Here is an 18,336-nt window from a genome sequence, read left to right as displayed (position 1 = left end):
TTACTTGAACATATGATGAAGCCCCACCAAAGAAGGGCAGCAAAAAATTATTAAAGACTCATGTTGTCCCTCTCCACGGAAATCTTTAGTAAAAGGCGAAAGATTTATACGATCTGAAGAGAAACACGAGTGAACTGATAAGCCAGTGCTTGAGAAGAGGCCGTATTCTCCATCATGTGCCTTTAACTAATGGTGAGGCCCGCTGAGCCGTCTTACTAAATAGTTCTGAATCCCCCAAAAATTCTGCAATGGGAATGGGAATTGAAAAATTCAATTTGGCTGATGAAAAATATCAATGTTCAAGTATTCAAGTCACTTTTTAACAAATGTTGGTTTGAAACAGATCATTTCACTAACTCGTATAATGCGTTCTCAGTAAAAATTGTCGGAAGATCCTGGACCACCAACACCCAGTACCCCTGGAATTTGGCCAATTCTAGTTAGAAAAGTGAAGCTGAGGTCCAAAATATCTTCAAGACTCATCTGCATCTATATAACTATTCATCAACAGGTTAGTCTTCCTAGATGTATTTTAAAACGTTTCAAAAACTCCTCCATTGATACATATTTAGTGCATGTGTATTCTGTAAACTTTTTTCCATTGTATTTCACACAACGAGTTAGTCTCCTGAGAGACATCAAAAATTGCCATAGCCGACTGTATTTCAAGTCGTCAAGGCGGGGTATTGGGTAAAGTTTTCAACTAGCAATAATCGCGCCTCGGATAAACCTCATGGGCTACGATACTGCCACTGCGCAAAGCTAATATACACAATGCCAAGCATGGGCTCCCCTGGTAGCTACACACTATGCCAGATGACGGTTTCCTAGGCCTCCGATTAACCTCATAGGCAACGATACACAATGTTATCGCCATCATGAAAGAATGTTCTCCATATTGTTAAATACCTTGTCAGACTAGGAACATCTTCACAGGAAGCAGCAACTGTAAAACGTTAATAACTACTTTTTTTAGTGCCCTGTGTGAGGCTCGGATCTCAGGACGCAAGACTAATGTGCTGTCTACTGCCCAAACAAGGCCTTTGATGGACATCAGAAATCAGGTGAACCAGAATGTGTGTGTCATTTCTGCAGCTAAGGATTTTACATTATTCCCAGTGCAATTAGAAACCAACTTTAATTTTTTTCTTGCCTATGCTTGTCTTGCATGTGTCTCTGTGTGGCGCAATTGGTTAGCGCGTTCGGCTGTTAACCGAAAGGTTGGTGGTTCAAGCCCACCCAGGGATGGCCTAGTTTTAATAGGTTGACTTTATATAATTCCAACTTTGAAAAAAAACAACTATAGTGTTTGTTACATAAACCTTGCTTGCCTATGCTTGCCTAGCCACATTGGTTAGTGCATTTGGCAGTTAACTGAAAGGTGTGTGGTTCAAGCCCACCCAGGGAGGGACAAGATTTGAGAGCACCATCTCTGAATCAATACTCTCTAATGTATTCCATCAAAAACAAAGCAGCAAAACTTTTTGTTTCAGGTGCACCAAATATTCAGGAAGACATTTAACCAATATAACAGTAACCCAGCCTCAGATAGGCTTTGTCTGCCTGTTGGAAACTTGATCAAGTGTGACCAAAACTTTAAGGATGCTCAATGATGGAAATGCTTCCATGAAACATACAGTTTCTAAATTCAGCTGTTTTACTTGAACATATGATGAAGCCCCACCAAAGAAGGGCAGCAAACAATTATTAAAGACTCATGTTGTCCCTCTCCACGGAAATCTTTAGTAAAAGGCGAAAGATTTATACGATCTGAAGAGAAACACGAGTGAACTGATAAGCCAGTGCTTGAGAAGAGGCCGTATTCTCCATCATGTGCCTTTAACTAATGGTGAGGCCCGCTGAGCCGTCTTACTAAATAGTTCTGAATCCCCCAAAAATTCTGCAATGGGAATGGGAATTGAAAAATTCAATTTGGCTGATGAAAAATATCAATGTTCAAGTATTCAAGTCACTTTTTAACAAATGTTGGTTTGAAACAGATCATTTCACTAACTCGTATAATGCGTTCTCAGTAAAAAATTGTCGGAAGATCCTGGACCACCAACACCCAGTACCCCTGGAATTTGGCCAATTCTAGTTAGAAAAGTGAAGCTGAGGTCCAAAATATCTTCAAGACTCATCTGCATCTATATAACTATTCATCAACAGGTTAGTCTTCCTAGATGTATTTTAAAACGTTTCAAAAACTCCTCCATTGATACATATTTAGTGCATGTGTATTCTGTAAACTTTTTTCCATTGTATTTCACACAACGAGTTAGTCTCCTGAGAGACATCAAAAATTGCCATAGCCGACTGTATTTCAAGTCGTCAAGGCGGGGTATTGGGTAAAGTTTTCAACTAGCAATAATCGCGCCTCGGATAAACCTCATGGGCTACGATACTGCCACTGCGCAAAGCTAATATACACAATGCCAAGCATGGGCTCCCCTGGTAGCTACACACTATGCCAGATGACGGTTTCCTAGGCCTCCGATTAACCTCATAGGCAACGATACACAATGTTATCGCCATCATGAAAGAATGTTCTCCATATTGTTAAATACCTTGTCAGACTAGGAACATCTTCACAGGAAGCAGCAACTGTAAAACGTTAATAACTACTTTTTTTAGTGCCCTGTGTGAGGCTCGGATCTCAGGACGCAAGACTAATGTGCTGTCTACTGCCCAAACAAGGCCTTTGATGGACATCAGAAATCAGGTGAACCAGAATGTGTGTGTCATTTCTGCAGCTAAGGATTTTACATTATTCCCAGTGCAATTAAAAACCAACTTTAATTTTTTTCTTGCCTATGCTTGTCTTGCATGTGTCTCTGTGGCGCAATTGGTTAGCGCGTTCGGCTGTTAACCGAAAGGTTGGTGGTTCAAGCCCACCCAGGGACGGCCTAGTTTTAATAGGTTGACTTTATATAATTCCCACTTTGAAAAAAACAACTATAGTGTTTGTTACATAACCCTTGCTTGCCTATGCTTGCCTAGCATGTGTCTCTGTGGCCACATTGGTTAGTGCATTTGGCAGTTAACTGAAAGGTGTGTGGTACAAGCCCACACACCTGGACAAGATTTGAGAGCACCATCTCTGAATCAATACTCTCTAATGTATTCCATCAAAAACAAAGCAGCAAAACTTTTTGTTTCAGGTGCACCAAATATTCAGGAAGACATTTAACCAATTTAACAGTAACCCAGCCTCAGATAGGCTTTGTCTGCCTGTTGGAAACTTGATCAAGTGTGACCAAAACTTTAAGGATGCTCAATGATGGAAATGCTTCCATGAAACATACAGTTTCTAAATTCAGCTGTTTTACTTGAACATATGATGAAGCCCCACCAAAGAAGGGCAGCAAAAAATTATTAAAGACTCATGCTGTCCCTCTCCACGGAAATCTTTAGTAAAAGGCGAAAGATTTATACGATCTGAAGAGAAACACGAGTGAACTGATAAGCCAGTGCTTGAGAAGAGGCTGTATTCTCCATCATGTGCCTTTAGCTAATGGTGAGGCCCGCTGAGCCGTCTTACTAAATAGTTCTGAATCCTCCAAAAATTCTGTGACCTAAACTTTAAGAATGCTCAATGATGGAAATGCTTCCATGAAACGTATAAACATACAGTTTCTAAATTCAGCTGTTTTACTTGAACATATGATGAAGCCCCACCAAAGAAGGGCAGCAAAAAATTATTAAAGACTCATGTTGTCCCTCTCCACGGAAATCTTTAGTAAAAGGCGAAAGATTTATACGATCTGAAGAGAAACACGAGTGAACTGATAAGCCAGTGCTTGAGAAGAGGCCGTATTCTCCATCATGTGCCTTTAACTAATGGTGAGGCCCGCTGAGCCGTCTTACTAAATAGTTCTGAATCCCCCAAAAATTCTGCAATGGGAATGGGAATTGAAAAATTCAATTTTGGTGATGAAAAATATCAATGTTCAAGTATTCAAGTCACTTTTTAACAAATGTTGGTTTGAAACAGATCATTTCACTAACTCGTATAATGCGTTCTCAGTAAAAATTGTCGGAAGATCCTGGACCACCAACACCCAGTACCCCTGGAATTTGGCCAATTCTAGTTAGAAAAGTGAAGCTGAGGTCCAAAATATCTTCAAGACTCATCTGCATCTATATAACTATTCATCAACAGGTTAGTCTTCCTAGATGTATTTTAAAACGTTTCAAAAACTCCTCCATTGATACATATTTAGTGCATGTGTATTCTGTAAACTTTTTTCCATTGTATTTCACACAACGAGTTAGTCTCCTGAGAGACATCAAAAATTGCCATAGCCGACTGTATTTCAAGTCGTCAAGGCGGGGTATTGGGTAAAGTTTTCAACTAGCAATAATCGCGCCTCGGATAAACCTCATGGGCTACGATACTGCCACTGCGCAAAGCTAATATACACAATGCCAAGCATGGGCTCCCCTGGTAGCTACACACTATGCCAGATGACGGTTTCCTAGGCCTCCGATTAACCTCATAGGCAACGATACACAATGTTATCGCCATCATGAAAGAATGTTCTCCATATTGTTAAATACCTTGTCAGACTAGGAACATCTTCACAGGAAGCAGCAACTGTAAAACGTTAATAACTACTTTTTTTAGTGCCCTGTGTGAGGCTCGGATCTCAGGAGGTAAGACTAATGTGCTGTCTACTGCCCAAACAAGGCCTTTGATGGACATCAGAAATCAGGTGAACCAGAATGTGTGTGTCATTTCTGCAGCTAAGGATTTTACATTATTCCCAGTGCAATTAAAAACCAATTTTAATTTTTTTCTTGCCTATGCTTGTCTTGCATGTGTCTCTGTGGCGCAATTGGTTAGCGCGTTCGGCTGTTAACCGAAAGGTTGGTGGTTCAAGCCCACCCAGGGACGGCCTAGTTTTAATAGGTTGACTTTATATAATTCCCACTTTGAAAAAAACAACTATAGTGTTTGTTACATAAACCTTGCTTGCCTATGCTTGCCTAGCATGTGTCTCTGTGGCCACATTGGTTAGTGCATTTGGCAGTTAACTGAAAGGTGTGTGGTTCAAGCCCACCCAGGGATGGACAAGATTTGAGAGCACCATCTCTGAATCAATACTCTCTAATGTATTCCATCAAAAACAAAGCAGCAAAACTTTTTGTTTCAGGTGCACCAAATATTCAGGAAGACATTTAACCAATATAACAGTAACCCAGCCTCAGATAGGCTTTGTCTGCCTGTTGGAAACTTGATCAAGTGTGACCAAAACTTTAAGGATGCTCAATGATGGAAATGCTTCCATGAAACGTATAAACATACAGTTTCTAAATTCAGCTGTTTTACTTGAACATATGATGAAGCCCCACCAAAGAAGGGCAGCAAAAAATTATTAAAGACTCATGTTGTCCCTCTCCACGGAAATCTTTAGTAAAAGGCGAAAGATTTATACGATCTGAAGAGAAACACGAGTGAACTGATAAGCCAGTGCTTGAGAAGAGGCCGTATTCTCCATCATGTGCCTTTAACTAATGGTGAGGCCCGCTGAGCCGTCTTACTAAATAGTTCTGAATCCCCCAAAAATTCTGCAATGGGAATGGGAATTGAAAAATTCAATTTGGCTGATGAAAAATATCAATGTTCAAGTATTCAAGTCACTTTTTAACAAATGTTGGTTTGAAACAGATCATTTCACTAACTCGTATAATGCGTTCTCAGTAAAAATTGTCGGAAGATCCTGGACCACCAACACCCAGTACCCCTGGAATTTGGCCAATTCTAGTTAGAAAAGTGAAGCTGAGGTCCAAAATATCTTCAAGACTCATCTGCATCTATATAACTATTCATCAACAGGTTAGTCTTCCTAGATGTATTTTAAAACGTTTCAAAAACTCCTCCATTGATACATATTTAGTGCATGTGTATTCTGTAAACTTTTTTCCATTGTATTTCACACAACGAGTTAGTCTCCTGAGAGACATCAAAAATTGCCATAGCCGACTGTATTTCAAGTCGTCAAGGCGGGGTATTGGGTAAAGTTTTCAACTAGCAATAATCGCGCCTCGGATAAACCTCATGGGCTACGATACTGCCACTGCGCAAAGCTAATATACACAATGCCAAGCATGGGCTCCCCTGGTAGCTACACACTATGCCAGATGACGGTTTCCTAGGCCTCCGATTAACCTCATAGGCAACGATACACAATGTTATCGCCATCATGAAAGAATGTTCTCCATATTGTTAAATACCTTGTCAGACTAGGAACATCTTCACAGGAAGCAGCAACTGTAAAACGTTAATAACTACTTTTTTTAGTGCCCTGTGTGAGGCTCGGATCTCAGGACGCAAGACTAATGTGCTGTCTACTGCCCAAACAAGGCCTTTGATGGACATCAGAAATCAGGTGAACCAGAATGTGTGTGTCATTTCTGCAGCTAAGGATTTTACATTATTCCCAGTGCAATTAGAAACCAACTTTAATTTTTTTCTTGCCTATGCTTGTCTTGCATGTGTCTCTGTGGCGCAATTGGTTAGCGCGTTCGGCTGTTAACCGAAAGGTTGGTGGTTCAAGCCCACCCAGGGACGGCCTAGTTTTAATAGGTTGACTTTATATAATTCCCACTTTGAAAAAAACAACTATAGTGTTTGTTACATAAACCTTGCTTGCCTATGCTTGCCTAGCATGTGTCTCTGTGGCCACATTGGTTAGTGCATTTGGCAATTAACTGAAAGGTGTGTGGTACAAGCCCACACACCTGGACAAGATTTGAGAGCACCATCTCTGAATCAATACTCTCTAATGTATTGCAGCAAAACTTTTTGTTTCAGGTGCACCAAATATTCAGGAAGACATTTAACCAATATAACAGTAACCCAGCCTCAGATAGGCTTTGTCTGCCTGTTGGAAACTTGATCAAGTGTGACCAAAACTTTAAGGATGCTCAATGATGGAAATGCTTCCATGAAACATACAGTTTCTAAATTCAGCTGTTTTACTTGAACATATGATGAAGCCCCACCAAAGAAGGGCAGCAAAAAATTATTAAAGACTCATGTTGTCCCTCTCCACGGAAATCTTTAGTAAAAGGCGAAAGATTTATACGATCTGAAGAGAAACACGAGTGAACTGATAAGCCAGTGCTTGAGAAGAGGCCGTATTCTCCATCATGTGCCTTTAACTAATGGTGAGGCCCGCTGAGCCGTCTTACTAAATAGTTCTGAATCCCCCAAAAATTCTGCAATGGGAATGGGAATTGAAAAATTCAATTTGGCTGATGAAAAATATCAATGTTCAAGTATTCAAGTCACTTTTTAACAAATGTTGGTTTGAAACAGATCATTTCACTAACTCGTATAATGCGTTCTCAGTAAAAATTGTCGGAAGATCCTGGACCACCAACACCCAGTACCCCTGGAATTAGGTCCAAAATATCTTCAAGACTCATCTGCATCTATATAACTATTCATCAACAGGTTAGTCTTCCTAGATGTATTTTAAAACGTTTCAAAAACTCCTCCATTGATACATATTTAGTGCATGTGTATTCTGTAAACTTTTTTCCATTGTATTTCACACAACGAGTTAGTCTCCTGAGAGACATCAAAAATTGCCATAGCCGACTGTATTTCAAGTCGTCAAGGCGGGGTATTGGGTAAAGTTTTCAACTAGCAATAATCGCGCCTCGGATAAACCTCATGGGCTACGATACTGCCACTGCGCAAAGCTAATATACACAATGCCAAGCATGGGCTCCCCTGGTAGCTACACACTATGCCAGATGACGGTTTCCTAGGCCTCCGATTAACCTCATAGGCAACGATACACAATGTTATCGCCATCATGAAAGAATGTTCTCCATATTGTTAAATACCTTGTCAGACTAGGAACATCTTCACAGGAAGCAGCAACTGTAAAACGTTAATAACTACTTTTTTTAGTGCCCTGTGTGAGGCTCGGATCTCAGGACGCAAGACTAATGTGCTGTCTACTGCCCAAACAAGGCCTTTGATGGACATCAGAAATCAGGTGAACCAGAATGTGTGTGTCATTTCTGCAGCTAAGGATTTTACATTATTCCCAGTGCAATTAAAAACCAACTTTAATTTTTTTCTTGCCTATGCTTGTCTTGCATGTGTCTCTGTGGCGCAATTGGTTAGCGCGTTCGGCTGTTAACCGAAAGGTTGGTGGTTCAAGCCCACCCAGGGACGGCCTAGTTTTAATAGGTTGACTTTATATAATTCCCACTTTGAAAAAAACAACTATAGTGTTTGTTACATAACCCTTGCTTGCCTATGCTTGCCTAGCATGTGTCTCTGTGGCCACATTGGTTAGTGCATTTGGCAGTTAACTGAAAGGTGTGTGGTACAAGCCCACACACCTGGACAAGATTTGAGAGCACCATCTCTGAATCAATACTCTCTAATGTATTCCATCAAAAACAAAGCAGCAAAACTTTTTGTTTCAGGTGCACCAAATATTCAGGAAGACATTTAACCAATTTAACAGTAACCCAGCCTCAGATAGGCTTTGTCTGCCTGTTGGAAACTTGATCAAGTGTGACCAAAACTTTAAGGATGCTCAATGATGGAAATGCTTCCATGAAACATACAGTTTCTAAATTCAGCTGTTTTACTTGAACATATGATGAAGCCCCACCAAAGAAGGGCAGCAAAAAATTATTAAAGACTCATGCTGTCCCTCTCCACGGAAATCTTTAGTAAAAGGCGAAAGATTTATACGATCTGAAGAGAAACACGAGTGAACTGATAAGCCAGTGCTTGAGAAGAGGCTGTATTCTCCATCATGTGCCTTTAGCTAATGGTGAGGCCCGCTGAGCCGTCTTACTAAATAGTTCTGAATCCTCCAAAAATTCTGTGACCTAAACTTTAAGAATGCTCAATGATGGAAATGCTTCCATGAAACGTATAAACATACAGTTTCTAAATTCAGCTGTTTTACTTGAACATATGATGAAGCCCCACCAAAGAAGGGCAGCAAAAAATTATTAAAGACTCATGTTGTCCCTCTCCACGGAAATCTTTAGTAAAAGGCGAAAGATTTATACGATCTGAAGAGAAACACGAGTGAACTGATAAGCCAGTGCTTGAGAAGAGGCCGTATTCTCCATCATGTGCCTTTAACTAATGGTGAGGCCCGCTGAGCCGTCTTACTAAATAGTTCTGAATCCCCCAAAAATTCTGCAATGGGAATGGGAATTGAAAAATTCAATTTTGGTGATGAAAAATATCAATGTTCAAGTATTCAAGTCACTTTTTAACAAATGTTGGTTTGAAACAGATCATTTCACTAACTCGTATAATGCGTTCTCAGTAAAAATTGTCGGAAGATCCTGGACCACCAACACCCAGTACCCCTGGAATTTGGCCAATTCTAGTTAGAAAAGTGAAGCTGAGGTCCAAAATATCTTCAAGACTCATCTGCATCTATATAACTATTCATCAACAGGTTAGTCTTCCTAGATGTATTTTAAAACGTTTCAAAAACTCCTCCATTGATACATATTTAGTGCATGTGTATTCTGTAAACTTTTTTCCATTGTATTTCACACAACGAGTTAGTCTCCTGAGAGACATCAAAAATTGCCATAGCCGACTGTATTTCAAGTCGTCAAGGCGGGGTATTGGGTAAAGTTTTCAACTAGCAATAATCGCGCCTCGGATAAACCTCATGGGCTACGATACTGCCACTGCGCAAAGCTAATATACACAATGCCAAGCATGGGCTCCCCTGGTAGCTACACACTATGCCAGATGACGGTTTCCTAGGCCTCCGATTAACCTCATAGGCAACGATACACAATGTTATCGCCATCATGAAAGAATGTTCTCCATATTGTTAAATACCTTGTCAGACTAGGAACATCTTCACAGGAAGCAGCAACTGTAAAACGTTAATAACTACTTTTTTTAGTGCCCTGTGTGAGGCTCGGATCTCAGGAGGTAAGACTAATGTGCTGTCTACTGCCCAAACAAGGCCTTTGATGGACATCAGAAATCAGGTGAACCAGAATGTGTGTGTCATTTCTGCAGCTAAGGATTTTACATTATTCCCAGTGCAATTAAAAACCAATTTTAATTTTTTTCTTGCCTATGCTTGTCTTGCATGTGTCTCTGTGGCGCAATTGGTTAGCGCGTTCGGCTGTTAACCGAAAGGTTGGTGGTTCAAGCCCACCCAGGGACGGCCTAGTTTTAATAGGTTGACTTTATATAATTCCCACTTTGAAAAAAACAACTATAGTGTTTGTTACATAAACCTTGCTTGCCTATGCTTGCCTAGCATGTGTCTCTGTGGCCACATTGGTTAGTGCATTTGGCAGTTAACTGAAAGGTGTGTGGTTCAAGCCCACCCAGGGATGGACAAGATTTGAGAGCACCATCTCTGAATCAATACTCTCTAATGTATTCCATCAAAAACAAAGCAGCAAAACTTTTTGTTTCAGGTGCACCAAATATTCAGGAAGACATTTAACCAATATAACAGTAACCCAGCCTCAGATAGGCTTTGTCTGCCTGTTGGAAACTTGATCAAGTGTGACCAAAACTTTAAGGATGCTCAATGATGGAAATGCTTCCATGAAACGTATAAACATACAGTTTCTAAATTCAGCTGTTTTACTTGAACATATGATGAAGCCCCACCAAAGAAGGGCAGCAAAAAATTATTAAAGACTCATGTTGTCCCTCTCCACGGAAATCTTTAGTAAAAGGCGAAAGATTTATACGATCTGAAGAGAAACACGAGTGAACTGATAAGCCAGTGCTTGAGAAGAGGCCGTATTCTCCATCATGTGCCTTTAACTAATGGTGAGGCCCGCTGAGCCGTCTTACTAAATAGTTCTGAATCCCCCAAAAATTCTGCAATGGGAATGGGAATTGAAAAATTCAATTTGGCTGATGAAAAATATCAATGTTCAAGTATTCAAGTCACTTTTTAACAAATGTTGGTTTGAAACAGATCATTTCACTAACTCGTATAATGCGTTCTCAGTAAAAATTGTCGGAAGATCCTGGACCACCAACACCCAGTACCCCTGGAATTTGGCCAATTCTAGTTAGAAAAGTGAAGCTGAGGTCCAAAATATCTTCAAGACTCATCTGCATCTATATAACTATTCATCAACAGGTTAGTCTTCCTAGATGTATTTTAAAACGTTTCAAAAACTCCTCCATTGATACATATTTAGTGCATGTGTATTCTGTAAACTTTTTTCCATTGTATTTCACACAACGAGTTAGTCTCCTGAGAGACATCAAAAATTGCCATAGCCGACTGTATTTCAAGTCGTCAAGGCGGGGTATTGGGTAAAGTTTTCAACTAGCAATAATCGCGCCTCGGATAAACCTCATGGGCTACGATACTGCCACTGCGCAAAGCTAATATACACAATGCCAAGCATGGGCTCCCCTGGTAGCTACACACTATGCCAGATGACGGTTTCCTAGGCCTCCGATTAACCTCATAGGCAACGATACACAATGTTATCGCCATCATGAAAGAATGTTCTCCATATTGTTAAATACCTTGTCAGACTAGGAACATCTTCACAGGAAGCAGCAACTGTAAAACGTTAATAACTACTTTTTTTAGTGCCCTGTGTGAGGCTCGGATCTCAGGACGCAAGACTAATGTGCTGTCTACTGCCCAAACAAGGCCTTTGATGGACATCAGAAATCAGGTGAACCAGAATGTGTGTGTCATTTCTGCAGCTAAGGATTTTACATTATTCCCAGTGCAATTAAAAACCAACTTTAATTTTTTTCTTGCCTATGCTTGTCTTGCATGTGTCTCTGTGGCGCAATTGGTTAGCGCGTTCGGCTGTTAACCGAAAGGTTGGTGGTTCAAGCCCACCCAGGGACGGCCTAGTTTTAATAGGTTGACTTTATATAATTCCCACTTTGAAAAAAACAACTATAGTGTTTGTTACATAAACCTTGCTTGCCTATGCTTGCCTAGCATGTGTCTCTGTGGCCACATTGGTTAGTGCATTTGGCAATTAACTGAAAGGTGTGTGGTACAAGCCCACACACCTGGACAAGATTTGAGAGCACCATCTCTGAATCAATACTCTCTAATGTATTGCAGCAAAACTTTTTGTTTCAGGTGCACCAAATATTCAGGAAGACATTTAACCAATATAACAGTAACCCAGCCTCAGATAGGCTTTGTCTGCCTGTTGGAAACTTGATCAAGTGTGACCAAAACTTTAAGGATGCTCAATGATGGAAATGCTTCCATGAAACATACAGTTTCTAAATTCAGCTGTTTTACTTGAACATATGATGAAGCCCCACCAAAGAAGGGCAGCAAAAAATTATTAAAGACTCATGTTGTCCCTCTCCACGGAAATCTTTAGTAAAAGGCGAAAGATTTATACGATCTGAAGAGAAACACGAGTGAACTGATAAGCCAGTGCTTGAGAAGAGGCCGTATTCTCCATCATGTGCCTTTAACTAATGGTGAGGCCCGCTGAGCCGTCTTACTAAATAGTTCTGAATCCCCCAAAAATTCTGCAATGGGAATGGGAATTGAAAAATTCAATTTGGCTGATGAAAAATATCAATGTTCAAGTATTCAAGTCACTTTTTAACAAATGTTGGTTTGAAACAGATCATTTCACTAACTCGTATAATGCGTTCTCAGTAAAAATTGTCGGAAGATCCTGGACCACCAACACCCAGTACCCCTGGAATTAGGTCCAAAATATCTTCAAGACTCATCTGCATCTATATAACTATTCATCAACAGGTTAGTCTTCCTAGATGTATTTTAAAACGTTTCAAAAACTCCTCCATTGATACATATTTAGTGCATGTGTATTCTGTAAACTTTTTTCCATTGTATTTCACACAACGAGTTAGTCTCCTGAGAGACATCAAAAATTGCCATAGCCGACTGTATTTCAAGTCGTCAAGGCGGGGTATTGGGTAAAGTTTTCAACTAGCAATAATCGCGCCTCGGATAAACCTCATGGGCTACGATACTGCCACTGCGCAAAGCTAATATACACAATGCCAAGCATGGGCTCCCCTGGTAGCTACACACTATGCCAGATGACGGTTTCCTAGGCCTCCGATTAACCTCATAGGCAACGATACACAATGTTATCGCCATCATGAAAGAATGTTCTCCATATTGTTAAATACCTTGTCAGACTAGGAACATCTTCACAGGAAGCAGCAACTGTAAAACGTTAATAACTACTTTTTTTAGTGCCCTGTGTGAGGCTCGGATCTCAGGACGCAAGACTAATGTGCTGTCTACTGCCCAAACAAGGCCTTTGATGGACATCAGAAATCAGGTGAACCAGAATGTGTGTGTCATTTCTGCAGCTAAGGATTTTACATTATTCCCAGTGCAATTAGAAACCAACTTTAATTTTTTTCTTGCCTATGCTTGTCTTGCATGTGTCTCTGTGGCGCAATTGGTTAGCGCGTTCGGCTGTTAACCGAAAGGTTGGTGGTTCAAGCCCACCCAGGGACGGCCTAGTTTTAATAGGTTGACTTTATATAATTCCCACTTTGAAAAAAACAACTATAGTGTTTGTTACATAAACCTTGCTTGCCTATGCTTGCCTAGCATGTGTCTCTGTGGCCACATTGGTTAGTGCATTTGGCAATTAACTGAAAGGTGTGTGGTACAAGCCCACACACCTGGACAAGATTTGAGAGCACCATCTCTGAATCAATACTCTCTAATGTATTGCAGCAAAACTTTTTGTTTCAGGTGCACCAAATATTCAGGAAGACATTTAACCAATATAACAGTAACCCAGCCTCAGATAGGCTTTGTCTGCCTGTTGGAAACTTGATCAAGTGTGACCAAAACTTTAAGGATGCTCAATGATGGAAATGCTTCCATGAAACATACAGTTTCTAAATTCAGCTGTTTTACTTGAACATATGATGAAGCCCCACCAAAGAAGGGCAGCAAAAAATTATTAAAGACTCATGTTGTCCCTCTCCACGGAAATCTTTAGTAAAAGGCGAAAGATTTATACGATCTGAAGAGAAACACGAGTGAACTGATAAGCCAGTGCTTGAGAAGAGGCCGTATTCTCCATCATGTGCCTTTAACTAATGGTGAGGCCCGCTGAGCCGTCTTACTAAATAGTTCTGAATCCCCCAAAAATTCTGCAATGGGAATGGGAATTGAAAAATTCAATTTGGCTGATGAAAAATATCAATGTTCAAGTATTCAAGTCACTTTTTAACAAATGTTGGTTTGAAACAGATCATTTCACTAACTCGTATAATGCGTTCTCAGTAAAAATTGTCGGAAGATCCTGGACCACCAACACCCAGTACCCCTGGAATTAGGTCCAAAATATCTTCAAGACTCATCTGCATCTATATAACTATTCATCAACAGGTTAGTCTTCCTAGATGTATTTTAAAACGTTTCAAAAACTCCTCCATTGATACATATTTAGTGCATGTGTATTCTGTAAACTTTTTTCCATTGTATTTCACACAACGAGTTAGTCTCCTGAGAGACATCAAAAATTGCCATAGCCGACTGTATTTCAAGTCGTCAAGGCGGGGTATTGGGTAAAGTTTTCAACTAGCAATAATCGCGCCTCGGATAAACCTCATGGGCTACGATACTGCCACTGCGCAAAGCTAATATACACAATGCCAAGCATGGGCTCCCCTGGTAGCTACACACTATGCCAGATGACGGTTTCCTAGGCCTCCGATTAACCTCATAGGCAACGATACACAATGTTATCGCCATCATGAAAGAATGTTCTCCATATTGTTAAATACCTTGTCAGACTAGGAACATCTTCACAGGAAGCAGCAACTGTAAAACGTTAATAACTACTTTTTTTAGTGCCCTGTGTGAGGCTCGGATCTCAGGACGCAAGACTAATGTGCTGTCTACTGCCCAAACAAGGCCTTTGATGGACATCAGAAATCAGGTGAACCAGAATGTGTGTGTCATTTCTGCAGCTAAGGATTTTACATTATTCCCAGTGCAATTAAAAACCAACTTTAATTTTTTTCTTGCCTATGCTTGTCTTGCATGTGTCTCTGTGGCGCAATTGGTTAGCGCGTTCGGCTGTTAACCGAAAGGTTGGTGGTTCAAGCCCACCCAGGGACGGCCTAGTTTTAATAGGTTGACTTTATATAATTCCCACTTTGAAAAAAACAACTATAGTGTTTGTTACATAACCCTTGCTTGCCTATGCTTGCCTAGCATGTGTCTCTGTGGCCACATTGGTTAGTGCATTTGGCAGTTAACTGAAAGGTGTGTGGTACAAGCCCACACACCTGGACAAGATTTGAGAGCACCATCTCTGAATCAATACTCTCTAATGTATTCCATCAAAAACAAAGCAGCAAAACTTTTTGTTTCAGGTGCACCAAATATTCAGGAAGACATTTAACCAATTTAACAGTAACCCAGCCTCAGATAGGCTTTGTCTGCCTGTTGGAAACTTGATCAAGTGTGACCAAAACTTTAAGGATGCTCAATGATGGAAATGCTTCCATGAAACATACAGTTTCTAAATTCAGCTGTTTTACTTGAACATATGATGAAGCCCCACCAAAGAAGGGCAGCAAAAAATTATTAAAGACTCATGCTGTCCCTCTCCACGGAAATCTTTAGTAAAAGGCGAAAGATTTATACGATCTGAAGAGAAACACGAGTGAACTGATAAGCCAGTGCTTGAGAAGAGGCTGTATTCTCCATCATGTGCCTTTAGCTAATGGTGAGGCCCGCTGAGCCGTCTTACTAAATAGTTCTGAATCCTCCAAAAATTCTGTGACCTAAACTTTAAGAATGCTCAATGATGGAAATGCTTCCATGAAACGTATAAACATACAGTTTCTAAATTCAGCTGTTTTACTTGAACATATGATGAAGCCCCACCAAAGAAGGGCAGCAAAAAATTATTAAAGACTCATGTTGTCCCTCTCCACGGAAATCTTTAGTAAAAGGCGAAAGATTTATACGATCTGAAGAGAAACACGAGTGAACTGATAAGCCAGTGCTTGAGAAGAGGCCGTATTCTCCATCATGTGCCTTTAACTAATGGTGAGGCCCGCTGAGCCGTCTTACTAAATAGTTCTGAATCCCCCAAAAATTCTGCAATGGGAATGGGAATTGAAAAATTCAATTTGGCTGATGAAAAATATCAATGTTCAAGTATTCAAGTCACTTTTTAACAAATGTTGGTTTGAAACAGATCATTTCACTAACTCGTATAATGCGTTCTCAGTAAAAATTGTCGGAAGATCCTGGACCACCAACACCCAGTACCCCTGGAATTTGGCCAATTCTAGTTAGAAAAGTGAAGCTGAGGTCCAAAATATCTTCAAGACTCATCTGCATCTATATAACTATTCATCAACAGGTTAGTCTTCCTAGATGTATTTTAAAACGTTTCAAAAACTCCTCCATTGATACATATTTAGTGCATGTGTATTCTGTAAACTTTTTTCCATTGTATTTCACACAACGAGTTAGTCTCCTGAGAGACATCAAAAATTGCCATAGCCGACTGTATTTCAAGTCGTCAAGGCGGGGTATTGGGTAAAGTTTTCAACTAGCAATAATCGCGCCTCGGATAAACCTCATGGGCTACGATACTGCCACTGCGCAAAGCTAATATACACAATGCCAAGCATGGGCTCCCCTGGTAGCTACACACTATGCCAGATGACGGTTTCCTAGGCCTCCGATTAACCTCATAGGCAACGATACACAATGTTATCGCCATCATGAAAGAATGTTCTCCATATTGTTAAATACCTTGTCAGACTAGGAACATCTTCACAGGAAGCAGCAACTGTAAAACGTTAATAACTACTTTTTTTAGTGCCCTGTGTGAGGCTCGGATCTCAGGAGGTAAGACTAATGTGCTGTCTACTGCCCAAACAAGGCCTTTGATGGACATCAGAAATCAGGTGAACCAGAATGTGTGTGTCATTTCTGCAGCTAAGGATTTTACATTATTCCCAGTGCAATTAAAAACCAATTTTAATTTTTTTCTTGCCTATGCTTGTCTTGCATGTGTCTCTGTGGCGCAATTGGTTAGCGCGTTCGGCTGTTAACCGAAAGGTTGGTGGTTCAAGCCCACCCAGGGACGGCCTAGTTTTAATAGGTTGACTTTATATAATTCCCACTTTGAAAAAAACAACTATAGTGTTTGTTACATAAACCTTGCTTGCCTATGCTTGCCTAGCATGTGTCTCTGTGGCCACATTGGTTAGTGCATTTGGCAGTTAACTGAAAGGTGTGTGGTTCAAGCCCACCCAGGGATGGACAAGATTTGAGAGCACCATCTCTGAATCAATACTCTCTAATGTATTCCATCAAAAACAAAGCAGCAAAACTTTTTGTTTCAGGTGCACCAAATATTCAGGAAGACATTTAACCAATATAACAGTAACCCAGCCTCAGATAGGCTTTGTCTGCCTGTTGGAAACTTGATCAAGTGTGACCAAAACTTTAAGGATGCTCAATGATGGAAATGCTTCCATGAAACATACAGTTTCTAAATTCAGCTGTTTTACTTGAACATATGATGAAGCCCCACCAAAGAAGGGCAGCAAAAAATTATTAAAGACTCATGTTGTCCCTCTCCACGGAAATCTTTAGTAAAAGGCGAAAGATTTATACGATCTGAAGAGAAACACGAGTGAACTGATAAGCCAGTGCTTGAGAAGAGGCCGTATTCTCCATCATGTGCCTTTAACTAATGGTGAGGCCCGCTGAGCCGTCTTACTAAATAGTTCTGAATCCCCCAAAAATTCTGCAATGGGAATGGGAATTGAAAAATTCAATTTGGCTGATGAAAAATATCAATGTTCAAGTATTCAAGTCACTTTTTAACAAATGTTGGTTTGAAACAGATCATTTCACTAACTCGTATAATGCGTTCTCAGTAAAAATTGTCGGAAGATCCTGGACCACCAACACCCAGTACCCCTGGAATTAGGTCCAAAATATCTTCAAGACTCATCTGCATCTATATAACTATTCATCAACAGGTTAGTCTTCCTAGATGTATTTTAAAACGTTTCAAAAACTCCTCCATTGATACATATTTAGTGCATGTGTATTCTGTAAACTTTTTTCCATTGTATTTCACACAACGAGTTAGTCTCCTGAGAGACATCAAAAATTGCCATAGCCGACTGTATTTCAAGTCGTCAAGGCGGGGTATTGGGTAAAGTTTTCAACTAGCAATAATCGCGCCTCGGATAAACCTCATGGGCTACGATACTGCCACTGCGCAAAGCTAATATACACAATGCCAAGCATGGGCTCCCCTGGTAGCTACACACTATGCCAGATGACGGTTTCCTAGGCCTCC

At 40.4% G+C, this 18,336-nt stretch overlaps 35 non-coding genes across 35 annotated transcripts; 10 read left to right on the top strand and 25 right to left on the bottom strand.

Moving 5' to 3' along the window:
* Positions 1 to 19: 19 nt before the first annotated feature.
* LOC148077927 (U5 spliceosomal RNA) lies at positions 20 to 133 on the bottom strand. Its single transcript, XR_015711594.1, has one exon. It is a non-coding gene; the product is annotated as a U5 spliceosomal RNA (small nuclear RNA).
* Positions 134 to 624: 491 nt separating this feature from the next.
* Positions 625 to 764, bottom strand: LOC148077926 (U4 spliceosomal RNA). The gene has a single exon (XR_015711733.1). It is a non-coding gene; the product is annotated as a U4 spliceosomal RNA (small nuclear RNA).
* A 408-nt stretch (positions 765 to 1,172) lies between these two features.
* Positions 1,173 to 1,248, top strand: trnan-guu (transfer RNA asparagine (anticodon GUU)). The gene has a single exon. It is a non-coding gene; the product is annotated as a tRNA-Asn (tRNA).
* Positions 1,249 to 1,676: 428 nt separating this feature from the next.
* On the bottom strand, positions 1,677 to 1,790 carry LOC148077924 (U5 spliceosomal RNA). The gene has a single exon (XR_015711677.1). It is a non-coding gene; the product is annotated as a U5 spliceosomal RNA (small nuclear RNA).
* A 492-nt stretch (positions 1,791 to 2,282) lies between these two features.
* Positions 2,283 to 2,422, bottom strand: LOC148077923 (U4 spliceosomal RNA). The gene has a single exon (XR_015711731.1). It is a non-coding gene; the product is annotated as a U4 spliceosomal RNA (small nuclear RNA).
* Positions 2,423 to 2,830: 408 nt separating this feature from the next.
* On the top strand, positions 2,831 to 2,904 carry trnan-guu (transfer RNA asparagine (anticodon GUU)). Its single transcript has one exon. It is a non-coding gene; the product is annotated as a tRNA-Asn (tRNA).
* A 440-nt stretch (positions 2,905 to 3,344) lies between these two features.
* Positions 3,345 to 3,458, bottom strand: LOC148077921 (U5 spliceosomal RNA). Its single transcript, XR_015711656.1, has one exon. It is a non-coding gene; the product is annotated as a U5 spliceosomal RNA (small nuclear RNA).
* Positions 3,459 to 3,670: 212 nt separating this feature from the next.
* LOC148077920 (U5 spliceosomal RNA) lies at positions 3,671 to 3,784 on the bottom strand. The gene has a single exon (XR_015711593.1). It is a non-coding gene; the product is annotated as a U5 spliceosomal RNA (small nuclear RNA).
* Positions 3,785 to 4,275: 491 nt separating this feature from the next.
* On the bottom strand, positions 4,276 to 4,415 carry LOC148077919 (U4 spliceosomal RNA). Its single transcript, XR_015711730.1, has one exon. It is a non-coding gene; the product is annotated as a U4 spliceosomal RNA (small nuclear RNA).
* A 408-nt stretch (positions 4,416 to 4,823) lies between these two features.
* On the top strand, positions 4,824 to 4,897 carry trnan-guu (transfer RNA asparagine (anticodon GUU)). Its single transcript has one exon. It is a non-coding gene; the product is annotated as a tRNA-Asn (tRNA).
* Positions 4,898 to 5,347: 450 nt separating this feature from the next.
* Positions 5,348 to 5,461, bottom strand: LOC148077917 (U5 spliceosomal RNA). Its single transcript, XR_015711591.1, has one exon. It is a non-coding gene; the product is annotated as a U5 spliceosomal RNA (small nuclear RNA).
* Positions 5,462 to 5,952: 491 nt separating this feature from the next.
* On the bottom strand, positions 5,953 to 6,092 carry LOC148077916 (U4 spliceosomal RNA). Its single transcript, XR_015711729.1, has one exon. It is a non-coding gene; the product is annotated as a U4 spliceosomal RNA (small nuclear RNA).
* Positions 6,093 to 6,500: 408 nt separating this feature from the next.
* On the top strand, positions 6,501 to 6,574 carry trnan-guu (transfer RNA asparagine (anticodon GUU)). The gene has a single exon. It is a non-coding gene; the product is annotated as a tRNA-Asn (tRNA).
* Positions 6,575 to 7,000: 426 nt separating this feature from the next.
* Positions 7,001 to 7,114, bottom strand: LOC148077914 (U5 spliceosomal RNA). The gene has a single exon (XR_015711590.1). It is a non-coding gene; the product is annotated as a U5 spliceosomal RNA (small nuclear RNA).
* A 461-nt stretch (positions 7,115 to 7,575) lies between these two features.
* On the bottom strand, positions 7,576 to 7,715 carry LOC148077913 (U4 spliceosomal RNA). Its single transcript, XR_015711728.1, has one exon. It is a non-coding gene; the product is annotated as a U4 spliceosomal RNA (small nuclear RNA).
* Positions 7,716 to 8,123: 408 nt separating this feature from the next.
* On the top strand, positions 8,124 to 8,197 carry trnan-guu (transfer RNA asparagine (anticodon GUU)). Its single transcript has one exon. It is a non-coding gene; the product is annotated as a tRNA-Asn (tRNA).
* A 440-nt stretch (positions 8,198 to 8,637) lies between these two features.
* LOC148077911 (U5 spliceosomal RNA) lies at positions 8,638 to 8,751 on the bottom strand. Its single transcript, XR_015711655.1, has one exon. It is a non-coding gene; the product is annotated as a U5 spliceosomal RNA (small nuclear RNA).
* Positions 8,752 to 8,963: 212 nt separating this feature from the next.
* On the bottom strand, positions 8,964 to 9,077 carry LOC148077910 (U5 spliceosomal RNA). The gene has a single exon (XR_015711589.1). It is a non-coding gene; the product is annotated as a U5 spliceosomal RNA (small nuclear RNA).
* Positions 9,078 to 9,568: 491 nt separating this feature from the next.
* Positions 9,569 to 9,708, bottom strand: LOC148077909 (U4 spliceosomal RNA). The gene has a single exon (XR_015711727.1). It is a non-coding gene; the product is annotated as a U4 spliceosomal RNA (small nuclear RNA).
* A 408-nt stretch (positions 9,709 to 10,116) lies between these two features.
* On the top strand, positions 10,117 to 10,190 carry trnan-guu (transfer RNA asparagine (anticodon GUU)). Its single transcript has one exon. It is a non-coding gene; the product is annotated as a tRNA-Asn (tRNA).
* A 450-nt stretch (positions 10,191 to 10,640) lies between these two features.
* LOC148077907 (U5 spliceosomal RNA) lies at positions 10,641 to 10,754 on the bottom strand. Its single transcript, XR_015711588.1, has one exon. It is a non-coding gene; the product is annotated as a U5 spliceosomal RNA (small nuclear RNA).
* Positions 10,755 to 11,245: 491 nt separating this feature from the next.
* Positions 11,246 to 11,385, bottom strand: LOC148077906 (U4 spliceosomal RNA). Its single transcript, XR_015711726.1, has one exon. It is a non-coding gene; the product is annotated as a U4 spliceosomal RNA (small nuclear RNA).
* Positions 11,386 to 11,793: 408 nt separating this feature from the next.
* On the top strand, positions 11,794 to 11,867 carry trnan-guu (transfer RNA asparagine (anticodon GUU)). Its single transcript has one exon. It is a non-coding gene; the product is annotated as a tRNA-Asn (tRNA).
* Positions 11,868 to 12,293: 426 nt separating this feature from the next.
* LOC148077904 (U5 spliceosomal RNA) lies at positions 12,294 to 12,407 on the bottom strand. Its single transcript, XR_015711587.1, has one exon. It is a non-coding gene; the product is annotated as a U5 spliceosomal RNA (small nuclear RNA).
* Positions 12,408 to 12,868: 461 nt separating this feature from the next.
* On the bottom strand, positions 12,869 to 13,008 carry LOC148077903 (U4 spliceosomal RNA). Its single transcript, XR_015711725.1, has one exon. It is a non-coding gene; the product is annotated as a U4 spliceosomal RNA (small nuclear RNA).
* A 408-nt stretch (positions 13,009 to 13,416) lies between these two features.
* On the top strand, positions 13,417 to 13,490 carry trnan-guu (transfer RNA asparagine (anticodon GUU)). The gene has a single exon. It is a non-coding gene; the product is annotated as a tRNA-Asn (tRNA).
* Positions 13,491 to 13,916: 426 nt separating this feature from the next.
* LOC148077901 (U5 spliceosomal RNA) lies at positions 13,917 to 14,030 on the bottom strand. The gene has a single exon (XR_015711585.1). It is a non-coding gene; the product is annotated as a U5 spliceosomal RNA (small nuclear RNA).
* Positions 14,031 to 14,491: 461 nt separating this feature from the next.
* LOC148077900 (U4 spliceosomal RNA) lies at positions 14,492 to 14,631 on the bottom strand. Its single transcript, XR_015711724.1, has one exon. It is a non-coding gene; the product is annotated as a U4 spliceosomal RNA (small nuclear RNA).
* Positions 14,632 to 15,039: 408 nt separating this feature from the next.
* On the top strand, positions 15,040 to 15,113 carry trnan-guu (transfer RNA asparagine (anticodon GUU)). The gene has a single exon. It is a non-coding gene; the product is annotated as a tRNA-Asn (tRNA).
* Positions 15,114 to 15,553: 440 nt separating this feature from the next.
* LOC148077898 (U5 spliceosomal RNA) lies at positions 15,554 to 15,667 on the bottom strand. Its single transcript, XR_015711653.1, has one exon. It is a non-coding gene; the product is annotated as a U5 spliceosomal RNA (small nuclear RNA).
* Positions 15,668 to 15,879: 212 nt separating this feature from the next.
* Positions 15,880 to 15,993, bottom strand: LOC148077897 (U5 spliceosomal RNA). The gene has a single exon (XR_015711584.1). It is a non-coding gene; the product is annotated as a U5 spliceosomal RNA (small nuclear RNA).
* A 491-nt stretch (positions 15,994 to 16,484) lies between these two features.
* Positions 16,485 to 16,624, bottom strand: LOC148077896 (U4 spliceosomal RNA). Its single transcript, XR_015711723.1, has one exon. It is a non-coding gene; the product is annotated as a U4 spliceosomal RNA (small nuclear RNA).
* Positions 16,625 to 17,032: 408 nt separating this feature from the next.
* On the top strand, positions 17,033 to 17,106 carry trnan-guu (transfer RNA asparagine (anticodon GUU)). The gene has a single exon. It is a non-coding gene; the product is annotated as a tRNA-Asn (tRNA).
* A 442-nt stretch (positions 17,107 to 17,548) lies between these two features.
* Positions 17,549 to 17,662, bottom strand: LOC148077894 (U5 spliceosomal RNA). The gene has a single exon (XR_015711583.1). It is a non-coding gene; the product is annotated as a U5 spliceosomal RNA (small nuclear RNA).
* Positions 17,663 to 18,123: 461 nt separating this feature from the next.
* Positions 18,124 to 18,263, bottom strand: LOC148077893 (U4 spliceosomal RNA). Its single transcript, XR_015711722.1, has one exon. It is a non-coding gene; the product is annotated as a U4 spliceosomal RNA (small nuclear RNA).
* Between the last annotated feature and the right edge of the window lie 73 nt (positions 18,264 to 18,336).

The sequence above is a fragment of the Callionymus lyra genome, chromosome 6, assembly GCF_982586985.1.
Source record: "Callionymus lyra chromosome 6, fCalLyr1.hap1.1, whole genome shotgun sequence".
Lineage (NCBI taxonomy): Eukaryota > Metazoa > Chordata > Actinopteri > Syngnathiformes > Callionymidae > Callionymus > Callionymus lyra.
This window is presented reverse-complemented; position numbering and strand designations above follow the sequence as displayed.